This window comes from Arachis hypogaea, chromosome 16 (genome assembly GCF_003086295.3).
Source record: "Arachis hypogaea cultivar Tifrunner chromosome 16, arahy.Tifrunner.gnm2.J5K5, whole genome shotgun sequence".
Taxonomy (NCBI): domain Eukaryota; kingdom Viridiplantae; phylum Streptophyta; class Magnoliopsida; order Fabales; family Fabaceae; genus Arachis; species Arachis hypogaea.
The window spans coordinates 40,068,079-40,080,736 of NC_092051.1; positions in this window are offsets into that span (position 1 = coordinate 40,068,079).

The following is a 12,658-nucleotide window of genomic DNA, read 5'->3' on the forward strand; positions in this document are numbered from 1 at the left end:
GCTTTGTCCATCATGAATCATGACGAGTTTATACTTTGAAAAACATTTCACATGTTAATATACACTAATTCTAAAACTTATTACTAAAATGTTAATTTTTTCAAAATATTTATTCAGGTACTACCCGTTTTGATATGGAACAGAACTCAGGATAGAATGAAAAATTAAAGAAATGGACTTCTTGTAAATTTTGCGTAATTAATAAATAATTAGTTAATAAATTAATTATTAATAAAAAAATTAAAAAATTAAATTTTATAGTTTAATGAGATAGAATTAATTAAAATATAAATTTTGACACTAATATCTAAAGGTTTTGACCTAAAATTAGGTTGAACGGACCAAACCGAACTCAAACCAAACCCAAAAGCTCAACCAATCCACTTATGGATATGAGCTTCAGCTCATTTGCATTCCTCCTCCTCATATGAGACACTGAGCAAAGGGGGAGGGGGAGAGGGGGGGGGGACACTCCCAAGTTATAAACCCTTGAATTGAATTCAAATCCGCATAACTCTCAACTCTGAGCTCTGATCGCCGCACCATCTGTGGCCACGCATTCACCGCGTCGAACTCTAAAAAGCCTGGTAACTAATTTCGGTAAGGAACCTTATTTTCATCTCAGCCTCTTACCCCCCCCCCTAATTTTTAAAAATTTGAAATTTTGGTTATTGAAATTTAATGTCTTGGTGTTTAAGGTCAAATCAAGCTTGAGGGATTGGCGGGTTTTGTTCAATTGAGGAACGGGTAAGGTAAGGATTCTCAAACCCTAGTAAATTCTTTGATTATTTGTGGTGAGTATTGAAATTTTATATATGGGTGTAATAATATGTATTAGGAAGTGTATATGTGATTTTGGAACACAATTGTGGAGGTCGAAAGCTTGGTTGAACCTTGAGTGCTGAAATCTTGGAGGTTAGGAACATTGGAGGCTGAATTTTGGTGCCAATTTGAGGTGTCTCTGGTTTAGGGAGAAATCGGTCAAGGTATGGTTTTGGTTTCTTGTATGTAATATATAATGTTTTGTGAAAACTTAGGCTAGACGACCTCTGATAGGTTGAATTGTGTGTTTGGTGCATATTTAGTGGTTTTAGTTAATGTAATATGTGTTGATTTGATGTGGATATTTGGTAGGTTGGTGAATGATAAGAATGTGGTGGATGGATGATGAAATGATGATTTTAATGAACAAGAATGATATATTGATGATTGAATATAAGGTTGCATTGAATGTGAATTGTTGAGGTTAAACTTGTTAAAGTAGTGTATTGGGATGCTACGAAATGAATGTGAGTATTGAGATGTGGTTTGCTATATTTTGATGTTGTTTAAAAGCTTGGAGTGTTAGTTTTGAGCTATGGAATTGGTAAAAATAGAGGTTTGAGATTTGATGAGAAAAACTTATTTTTGACCGAACTTCGGCGAGCCATAACTCGGCTTACGGACCCTCAAACTTTTCCAAAGTTGTCTTAAATAAAAACTAGGTCTGGGAAGTTTACGCCTCTCAAAAAACAGACTAAGAATGAATTCTAACGGAAATGTTATGCGCGTCAAAAGTTTGGGTGTAAAGGTGGATTATGGATTCTGCAGCACTTAACAATTTTTAGCCATTCTGGAGAACTCGCGTACGCGAGCACACACGCGACACGTGCATTTTATTCTATTTTGATGTCCCGCGTACGCGAGAGGGTGCATGCGTACGCGAGAATGTAAATGTAAAGGGTTGTGTACACGGACACTCGCATGCGACGCAGGCATTCTATTCTGTTTTGATGTCCTGCGTATGCGGGAGTCTACATGTATATGCGAGCAGGGTAAAAATGCACCCCTGCGTACGCGAGACTATGCATGCGTACGCGGGACCCTATTTTTCAGTAACATTGTATTTTGTGATTTTAACATGATTTCAAACTTCTAAACCTCTATGTTTACTCTCCAAAAGACCCTAAAACTTAGTTGTAATGATAGTGAATGGGGTTGAACTATGAAGGGGTGATAACTTGGAAGTGAAGAAAGTTTGAGATATGATGAATTATTATTGAGAAGTACGGAAATGTTATATAATTGATGAATATTGGCCACAATGATATTGAATGAATGATATATTGGCTTGTGCACTTCTTATTATTTGAGATACGAGTTTTCCTGGGTAGATGCAGTGGATTGCCACCACTTTCTCCAAGTCGAGAATCGATACTTTGTTAACCCTACATCGCAAGATGTGGCCGGGCACTTTAACTCTCTGAAAATTTCCTCAATCAGCTTAATTTGATTATGATTGAGAAAAAGATATGCACAGACTTTTGGGGATGCGCACACGGAGGACTGTCCAGGGTTAGCTACTGGGCATGTTGGGCTGGCTTTATAATTGATAGATGAGACTCATTGGCCATAGGACAGGCAAACATCATATGCATATGTGTGTTTTGTTTGATTGTGCATTAATTGGGCTTTCCTATGTGATTATTATGCTTACCTGCTATATTTGCTACCTGCCGTATCTGTATCCTACTTGTGTTTGCTTTATCTGTATTGCTTGTCTATGTACCGGGGGTTTGGAGGATTGGAGGAAGGCAAGAAGCTAAGATAATAAGTAGAATTGTGTTAGACTTAGGAACCTTAGATAGCTCACCTTGTATTAAGGTTTTAAACTTTAACTCTAAGCTTTATACCTGAGAGTCAGAGTTCTAGGATCGCCTCTAGCTTTTCTGGGACCTTATATATTATATATGTTGGCATCATTACTATGCTGAGAATCCTCAGTTCTCATCTCATACATGTGTTGTCTTTTTCAGATGCAGGTTGAGCACCACCTTACTAGGCATCTGGACTTACTCTGCAGTGAAGTGGGACTTTTGGATGTTGTATCTTTCTATGTTTAGATATATCTATATGTATAGAACTCTCCTTGTATATATGTTTTACTTTTGTGCCTCATAGAGGCTTGATGGAGACATAGGGCCTGTTTTGAGTATTTTGCATCTTGGGATTATATATATATATATATATTCTCCGACCAGCCGTAGCTTCGCAGATTGAGCCCGGAGCTTGACTATTTTGTATCCTTAACAGTCCGGTCCTATTATATATATATATATATATATACTTTCTTTGTAAGAAAATAACAGTTGTCTGGAGCGTTGAGCCTTTATTTTTGACAATTTGCTTAAACCAAACTTCAAGGCTCCTCAGATATTATATTCTTTCAACTTCGATTATATATATATATATATATATATATATATATATATATATATATATATATTTATTTATTTATTTATTTATTTTAGAGGTCATAATACCACACCACCTCTATTTTACGGCTTAAGCGTAAAGCTCTGTGTGGTAGGGTGTTACATTATGGTATTAGAGCAGTTCGTTCCTATAGAGCCTAAGAGACGAACTGACTATGCTTCTGAGCATACTCTGGGTGTTTATATATTTTAAATTAGATTATCTAACTGATATATATGGCATGAATGTTCATGAGCATGCATTTGGGACTTTGAAGCACTAGACTTGTGATATTGAGACTGATCAACTTGATATCACTTGTTTGGTGTGAACAGGGAGCCGATGTCGACTTGTGGATCCGGTCATGGTCAAGGGAGAGGCAAAACTACTAACACTAAACCTGAATCGACGGGGAATAACCCTGTAAACTTTAGGGCAACCATGGAAAACATGGCTGCGGCTATGCAGGCAATAGACAAAGCATTAGGGAATCAAATAAACAATGGGAATGGTAATAACGGTGAAGAGGGGCCGATGACGCTCACTACTTTCTTGAAGGTGTATCCACCGACCTTCAGAGGGACCACAAACCCTACCGAGGCCGATAACTGGCTTCAAGCAATGGAGCGAGCCCTGCAAGCACAGCAGGTTCCTGAAGAGCAATGGGTGGAGTTTGTAACTTATCAACTGATGGGTGAAGTACAATACTGGTGCCAGGGAATGCGACGTATTTTACAACCAGATAGTGCTGTGATATTATGGGATGTGTTTCAGACTGAGTTCTACAGAAAATACTTCCCTAATTTAGTTAGAACCACTAAGGAGCTTGAGCTACTGCAGTTATAACAGGATCAGATGTCTGTTGCTGAGTACACAAATAAATTTAAAGAATTGTGTCGGTTTTCCTGAATTTGTCAAGGTGCTCCAAAAGACTTTGAAGAATGAAAGTGCATTAAATATGAGGGAGGACTCTGGAGTGACATTTTGAGCTAAGTTGGGCCGATGGAGATTAGGGTTTTCTCAAAACTTGTGAACAAGAGCTGAGTCACTAAAGAATGCGTAAGGAAGGTAGCAGTAGAGAAAGGGAGACACAGAGTGCCTTTCCAGAGGAACCAGGGGAAAAACTTTGCACCAAGGGGTAGGACCTTTAAGCGTGGAGGCTTTGCTCCACAACAAAATCAGGGTCAGAATAGTTTTCGGAGGCCTAACAACAATGATCATCAGAGAAGAAGGTTTAGAAAGTAGCCACAGAATGAGATGACTTGTCAGTGGTGCGGGAGTTACCATCCAGGAACTCCGTGCAGATCTGGACAGGGAGTGTGCTACTTCTATGGAGGAGCTGGACATATGTCCTGGAACTGCCCGGAGAAGAAAAAATATGATGCCGGAAGAGCACAGCAACCAGGGCGAGTGTTTACTACATCTGCAGTAGGTATCGAGGGACCTAAGACACTGATTAGAGGTAACAGTGAAATAGCTGGTAAAACTTTAAATGCCTTATTTGATACTTGAGCATCACACTCATTTATAGCATTCGAGAAGGCTAGTAGTGTGTTAAGATTGAAGATAGTTGTGTTAGCCTATGATTTGAGAGTGCATAATGCTACTTCTGAAGCTATTATGACTAGATTAGGCTGTGACTAAGTTCCGTTCTGAGTTAAACAACGAGATTTTGTCCATGATCTGATTTATCTGCCAATGACTGGTCTCGATCTCATTTTGGGATTGGATTGGTTATCTAAGAATCACATTCTGGTTGATTGTTCTAAATGGTCATTGCAGTTTATGTCAGAAGGGTCAGAAGGACCGGTTATGACGACGGGTTACTATCTAAACTTCATTATAGTAAATTGTAGTGGGTGTGAATGTCAAGGTGTTATGCTATTAGTTGCAAATGTGTCGGGAGCGGAGCAAAGTTTAAATCAGATTCTGGTTATGAATGAATTTCCTGAAGTATTTTTGGACGACATTCTTGAATTCCCTCCTTCTCGAGAGATCGAGTTTGTGATTGAGTTGGTGCCTAGAGCCGGGCCAATCTCGATTGCTCCTTGTTGAATGTTGCTATTAGAATTGACTGAACTTAAATCTCATCTGGAAGAACTGATGAGTAAAAATTTAATCTGACCGGGTGTTTCTCCGTGGGGAGCGCCAGTATTACCGGTAAAGAAGAAGGATGGGAGTATGCGTCTATGTGTAGATTATCGATAATTAAACATGGTCACTATGAAAAATAAATATCCGTTACCAAGAATCGACGATTTGATGGACCAACTGCAGGGTGTTGGGGTATTTTCTAAGATTGACCTTAGATCTGGTTATCACTGGATAATGATGAGAGATGAAGACATTCCGATGACTGCTTTCAGAACTCATTACAGCCACTATAAATATACGGTAATGTCTTTTGAGTTAACCAATTCTCCGGCGGTGTTTATGGACTACATGAATTGGATTTTCCGTCCGTTCTTGGACAAATTCGTCATCGTCTTCATTGATGATATTCTCATCTATTCCAAAACCGAAGAAGTACATGCGAAACACTTGCGAATTTTGCTACATATTTTGAAGGAAAGAAAATTGTACGCCAAGTTTTCTAAATACGAATTCTGGAAGAATGAGGTGGAGTTTTTTGGTCATGTGGTAAGTCAACAAGGAATTGCTGTGGATCCTGCTAAAGTTGAGGCGATAATGGACTGGGGGCCACCAACCTCTGTGACAGAAATAAGGAGTTCTTTAGGTTTGGCAGGTTATTACCAACGGTTTTATCAAAGGTTTTTCACAACTTGCCTTACCTTTAACTAAGCTGACCAGGAAAGACACGTTGTTTGTTTGGATCTCTGAATGCGAGGAAAGTTTTGAAGCATTGAAGCTGAAATTGACTACAACGCCTGGTTGGTGTTGCTTGAGCCTAACGAACCTTTTGAGTTATACTGTGATGCATCATTGAAGGGTCTGGGGTGTGTGCTGATGCAACACCATAATGTTGTGGCATACGTTTCACGGCAGTTGAGACCGCACGGAACGAATTATCTGACTCAAGATCTAGAACTTGCTGCGATTGTGTTTGCTTTGAAAGTCTGGTGACATTATCTGTATGGTGTCAAGTTTCAAGTCTTCTTAGACCACAAGAGTTTAAAGTATCTTTTCGATCAGAAAGAACTGAATATGCATCAGAGGAGGTGGATGGAGCTGCTAAAGGATTATGATTTCGAGTTAAACTACCACCCAGGAAAAGGTAATGTCGTGGCAGACACTTTAAGCCGAAAGTCGTTATGTGTTGCTTGGATGATGCTTCGAGAAGAAGAGTTGCTAAAGGCCTTTGAGAATCTGAACTTGGGTGTCAGAGAAGTGTCCAGAACTCTGTGTTTAAGTCAATTGCAAGTTTCAAGTGATTTTAAATCTAAAATCTTAAGGGCTCAACAAGATGATCAGGAGTTACAGAAGATGTTGCCGGCTATTGAGAAAGGAAAATGATGGGGTGTTTCGTGGGATGGAGATGGAATACGGAGGTACAAGGGTAGGATTTGCATGCCAAATATTGGGAATTTGCAGCAAGATATCTTGAAGGAGGCACATAGGAGCAGGTTCTCTATCCACACAGAAAGTACCATGATCTGAAGGCGATGCTTTTGTGGCAAAAAAATGAAGGGCGTTGTAGCATCGCACGTTTCTAAGTTCCAAACCTATCAAAAAGTCAAAATTGAACACCAGAAACCATCTGGAACCCTTCAACCTTTAGAAATTTCACAATGGAAATGGGAAAGCATCACAATAGATTTTGTGTCAGGTTTGCCAAGAACTCGAGCTGGATTTGATGCTGTTTCGGTGATTGTAGATCAAGAAAGTCCAAAACTGAATGCTTACTACTTAGAGCCACTAGAAAAGCTACACCAGTCAGAGGTGAAAGCCTTTAGAGTTTGAGGAAGGGGAGCATGTGTTCCTAAAGGTCACACCAACAACCGGAGTGGGTTGAGTGACAAAAATCAAGAAGCTAAACCCTCGTTATATCGATCCGTTTCAGATTCTGAAGAGAATTGGACCGATAGCTTATCGAATAGCCTACCCCCGCATCTTTTGAACCTGTACAACGGGTTTCATATGTCACAGCTTCGGAAGTATACTCCAGATACCAGTCATATTTTGGAACCTGAATCGGTTCAAGGAAGAGAAGATTTGACACTTCAAGTAATTCCGGTTAGAAATGACAACACCAATATCAAACGATTACGCTGAAAAGAGGTTTCATTGGTTAAAGTCACTTGGAGTCAGGATGGAATTGAAGAACATACTTGGGAACTCGAATCCAAAATACGGAAGGACTATCCATACTTATTTTCAGGTAACTAAATTTGAATTTTGTGGGTAAAATTCTTAGTTAGGTGGGTAGGATGTAAACCCTGTGTAATTAGTGAATAATTAGCTAATAAATTAATAATTAATCAAAAAAATTAAAAAATTGAATTTTATAGTTTCATAAGGTAAATTTAATTAAAATACGAATTTTAACACTAATTTTTAAAGGTTTTTGCCTAAAATTGGACCGAACTGGTCGAACCGGGCCCAAAATGGGCCCAACCAATCCACTTATACATGTGAGATTCAGCTCATTTGCCTTCCTCTTCATATGAGAAATGCTGAATCACTCAGCAAAAGAGGGGAAGAACACTCCCAAGTTACAAACCCTTGAATTGAATTCAAATCCACATAACTCTCAATTATGAGCTCTAATCGCTGCATTATTTGCGACCATGCGCTTACCGCGTCAAGCTTTACAAAGCCTGGTAACTAATTTTGGTAAGGAACCTCATTTTCATCTCAGCTTCTTATCCCCCCTAATTTTCAAAAATTTGGGATTTTGGTTATCGAAATTTAATATCTTGGTGTTTAGGGTCAAATCAAGCTTGAGGGATTAGTGGGTTTTGTTCAATTGAGGCACGGGTAAGGTAAGGATTCTCAAATCCTAGTAAATTCCTTGATTATTTGTGGTAGAGTATTGAAATTTATATATGGATGTAATAATATGTATTAGGAAGTGTATATGTGATTTGGAACACAATTGTGGAGGTTGGAAGCTTGGTTGAACTTAAATCTTGGAGGTTGGGAACTTTGGAGGTTGAGTTTTGGTGCCAATTTGAGGTGTCTTTGGTTTAGGGAGAAATCAGCTAAGGTATGGTTTTGGTTTCTTGTATGTAATATATAATGCTTTGTGAAAATTTTGGCTAGACGACCTAGGATAGGTTGAATTGTGTGTTTGGTGCATATTTAGTGGTTTTAGTTAATGTAATATGTGTTGATTTGATGTGGATATTCGGTAGGTTGGTGAATGATATGAATGTGGTGGATGGTTGATGAAATGATGATTTTACTGAACAATAATGATATATTGATGATTGAGTATAAGGTTGTATTAAATGTGAATTGTTGAGGTTAAACTAGTTGAAGTAGTGTATTGGGATGCTATGAAATGAATGTGTGTATTGGGATGTGGTTTGGTATATTTTGATGCTGTTTAAAAGCTTGGAGTGTTGGTAAAAATAGAGGTTTGAGATTTGTTGAGAAAAACTTATTTTTAACCGAACTTCGGCGAGCCATAACTCGGCTCACGGACCCCCAAACTTTTCCAAAGTCATCTTAAATGAAAACTAGGTCCGTGAAGTTTACGCCGCTCAAAAATGGACTAAAAATGAATTCTAACGGAAAAGTTATGTGTGTCAAAAGTTTGGTGTGTAAAGGTGGATTCTGCAGCACTTAATGTTAGCCATTCTGGAAAACTCGCGTCCACGAGCACACATGCGACACATGCATTTTATTCTATTTTGATCTTTCGCGTACGCGAGAGGGTGCATGCGTATGCAAGAATGTAAATGTAAGGGGTTGCGTATGCGAACACTTGCACGCAACAGTGAATCCCTCTATCCACCCCAATCCTCCAAGGATGAAACCCTTAGCCTTATACTTCCAGGGCAAGGAGAAATGCAAAAGGAGACAATAGAATTTGTGGCTACCTTGACTAAGGTAGTAAGCTTTTTAGTCTCCCAATATTTGAGCACTCAAACCACTCCCATGGTCACATGTGGAGAATCAATTGAAAAGCATAGCATGAAGGAGAGATTGGAAACTCTGGTGGAGAATGAGGGATGTTATTTTGTATTAGAGCAATTGGAGAAGCCTATGATCATTGAAGAAAAGGAAGAAGTGGTTGAAGACCTAGGAGATGCGGAACCTCCATGGGAAGCTAAAATCATAGAAAATTCCTCCAAGAAGATTGAATTTGATGTTGAGGAGGAGAGTGCACAACCTCCAAAATAATTTTTAAATAAAGACTTGGAGGGAATGGAGCAAAAATTGATTTCCCTTGGTGATGAAGATCATGCATCCAAGCCTATTGGTGGTGAATCCTTTAAATTTGAAGAACCTTCTCCCTGTGAGATAGAAAGCGATGTGGAGGTAGATTTCTCTCAACCTCCCATTTATGATTTGAGTGACGGAGAAGAGTTAGAAGAAATTGAGGAACAAAGGATTGAAGTTGAAGAAATTTGTGAAGAGGTGGAGGTAACCAAGGAAGAACACATGGGAGTAAAGCTTGCTAGCACATTGGAGATACCTCTCTCCAAGCCACCACCATCCATTCTTTCATTCAAGTGGGTAAATTCCTTATACTTAAGCTTTATTATTCCCCTTGAATATGGTTTGCTTGAGACGGATGGTCAACTTAGAAACATTTGTAGCTTTAAGAGCAAAAGGGAGGTGGCTAGTGGTTGGAAATATCATTCTAGGTTCATGATGGCTACACGTTCAAAGCTTAATTGCAATGGTTAGTGTAGAACTAGATTGCTTGGGTCTAGGATGTTGTTTGGTTGCTTAAATGAGAATTCCAAGATTATGCCACCCAAATAGAATAATGATAATCAACTCAAAGATGGGTGTGGCAACAAGATATGGGATCCGGGAATACACGAGGATCAATTTTGGGAGCCCATAATCTATGAAGAACTCCATCAAAGCTTGGGAAAATTAAACTTGAAGAATGGAACTTATTGGAAATGCAAGCATTGGTGGGTGTTCAAGGATGGTTTCAAGCACAAGCCACCTTGATGGGGCTCCCCATAAGTCCAACTTAAGGACAATAGACAAAAGTGCTAGGTGGGAGACACTCCACCATGGTAACTTCTTTTCATTTTTTCTTTTTTGTACATATTGGTAAAATTAGTTTAATTTCATGTTTTTGTTTGTTTGTTGAGTTAATTTGGTAGTTTAGTATGTTAAATAAAGTTTTATGGTGTTTTGGTAGCTGTTTGGAGGTTTGGAATGATTGGAGTGGTGCAAAAACATAGAAAAATGTTCCAAATTTTTTTTTTTTGAAAAATAGAGTACCCTCCACGCGTATGCGCACTGCACACGTACGCGTGCATGAAGCATTTTCGCCAATCTGCGCGCACGCACCATGTGCGCGTATGCGTGGATTGCAAAATTTCATTCCTCCATACATTGACCCGAGAGTTGTGCGAGTGTTGAGCGCACACTGTGCCCGAGGCACAAACCAACTCACGCGTACGCGCACATGACGCATACGCGCCACTCTCGAAATAAGCCATCGACACAGACGCGCCATGTACGCGTACGCGTAGCATCCAACGCACCATCATCCGCGCGTGTGCGGCATGCGCACGTACGTGCGGATGTCCTTCCTTCAACACATTTTTTTTCTTCTCCTCTTTCCATTTCTTTCCTTATCCTTTCTTCTTCCCTTCTCCTACTCCTCATCCAATACTCCCAAACACCATTGATAACCATTTATTTTGGTTAACTAATTAGTTAGTTAGTTAGTTGATTAGTTAGTTTTTATTTCATTTTCTCTTTTTCATTATAAATGTTGGATTGTTATTCTTGTTTACCATTAATTACTGCTGAGTATTAAAAAGGGATGTTATCTTAACATCATTATGTTTATAATCTTTGTTGGATTCTATTATTGAGGTTATATTTTGCTACTTGGTTTTGAGTTTTTCATGCTTACCTTTTAAGATTACCAAGTGATGAGAATTGCCTTCGAGCTTGTAACTCTTCTTGAATTGCATGATTTGGCCACCATGTGATTTGAACCCTATTCTTTGATTAGGCAATCTCTTGATAGTGGATGTTGAGCATTTACTTCAATGCATTGTATTTTCATGATCATATGTATCCATATGCTTATAGCTTGAATGCCTTCATGCTTCTTTAATACTTGTTTTACCTTACAAGTCTACTTAAAGCATCTCAAGCACACTAGGTTAAGTGAAGTGCACGCTTCTTTTGTGACATCGCTTTTTATGTTAATGTGTGTTCTAAAAGGCACCTAATTTAGGACTCACACACCTCTTTGTCATTAATGTCACACTAATTCACTCACTCAATCCTAGTGATTAATACCTCATTCCAACAATGTATGCTTCCTTGCTTTTGTATTTTCTCATCTTATGGTGTTATTTTATACTTTTCATGATTGATGCACCACAAGCGAAAATGAAAGTGGAAGAAAGAACACGCAGTATCGGTTGATCTACCAGCTGAAGGTGGCAATCCGGAGAGTCGCCGTACCCCCTTGCTCATCTTTGAGTGCACCGAGGACGGTGCAAACTTTTAAGTGTGGGGAGCTTGGTGCACGAAATTGTGATGTCCAGGCTCGAACAATCCCTGGTAATGGCTCCAAAGCTTGGTGCTTTGATCTTAATTCATGATTGTCACAACTTCGATACAACTAACCAGCAAGTGCACTGGGTCGTCCAAGTAATACCTTACGTGAGTAAGGGTCGAATCCCACGGAGATTGTTGGTATGAAGCAAGCTATGGTCACCTTGCAAATCTCAGTCAGGCAGATATAAAGTGATAATGGAGTTTTCGAAATTAAATAATAGAATAGGGATAGAGATACTTATGTAAATCATTGGTAGGAATTTCAGATAAGCGAATGGAGATGCTTTTCGTTCCTCTGAACCTCTGCTTTCCTGCTATCTTTATCCAATCAGTCTTACTCCTTTCCATGGCTGGCTTTATGCAAGGGCATCACCGTTGTCAGTGGCTACATCCCCTCCTCTCAGTGAATAATATGCTCACGCACCCTGTCACAGCACGGCTATTCATCTGTCGGTTCTCGATCATGCTGGAATAGGATTCACCCTCCTTTTGCGTCTGTCACTAACGCCCAACAATCGCGAGTTTGAAGCTCGTCACAGTCATTCAATCATTGAATCCTACTCAGAATACCACAGACAAGGTTTAGACCTTCCGGATTCTCTTGAATGCCGCCATCATTCTAGCTTACGCCACAAAGATTCTGGTTAGGAGATCTAAGAGATATTCATTCTAGCTTAATTCATGTAGAACAGAAGTGTTTGTCAGGCACGCGTTCATAAGGGAGAAGGATGATGAGCGTCACACATAA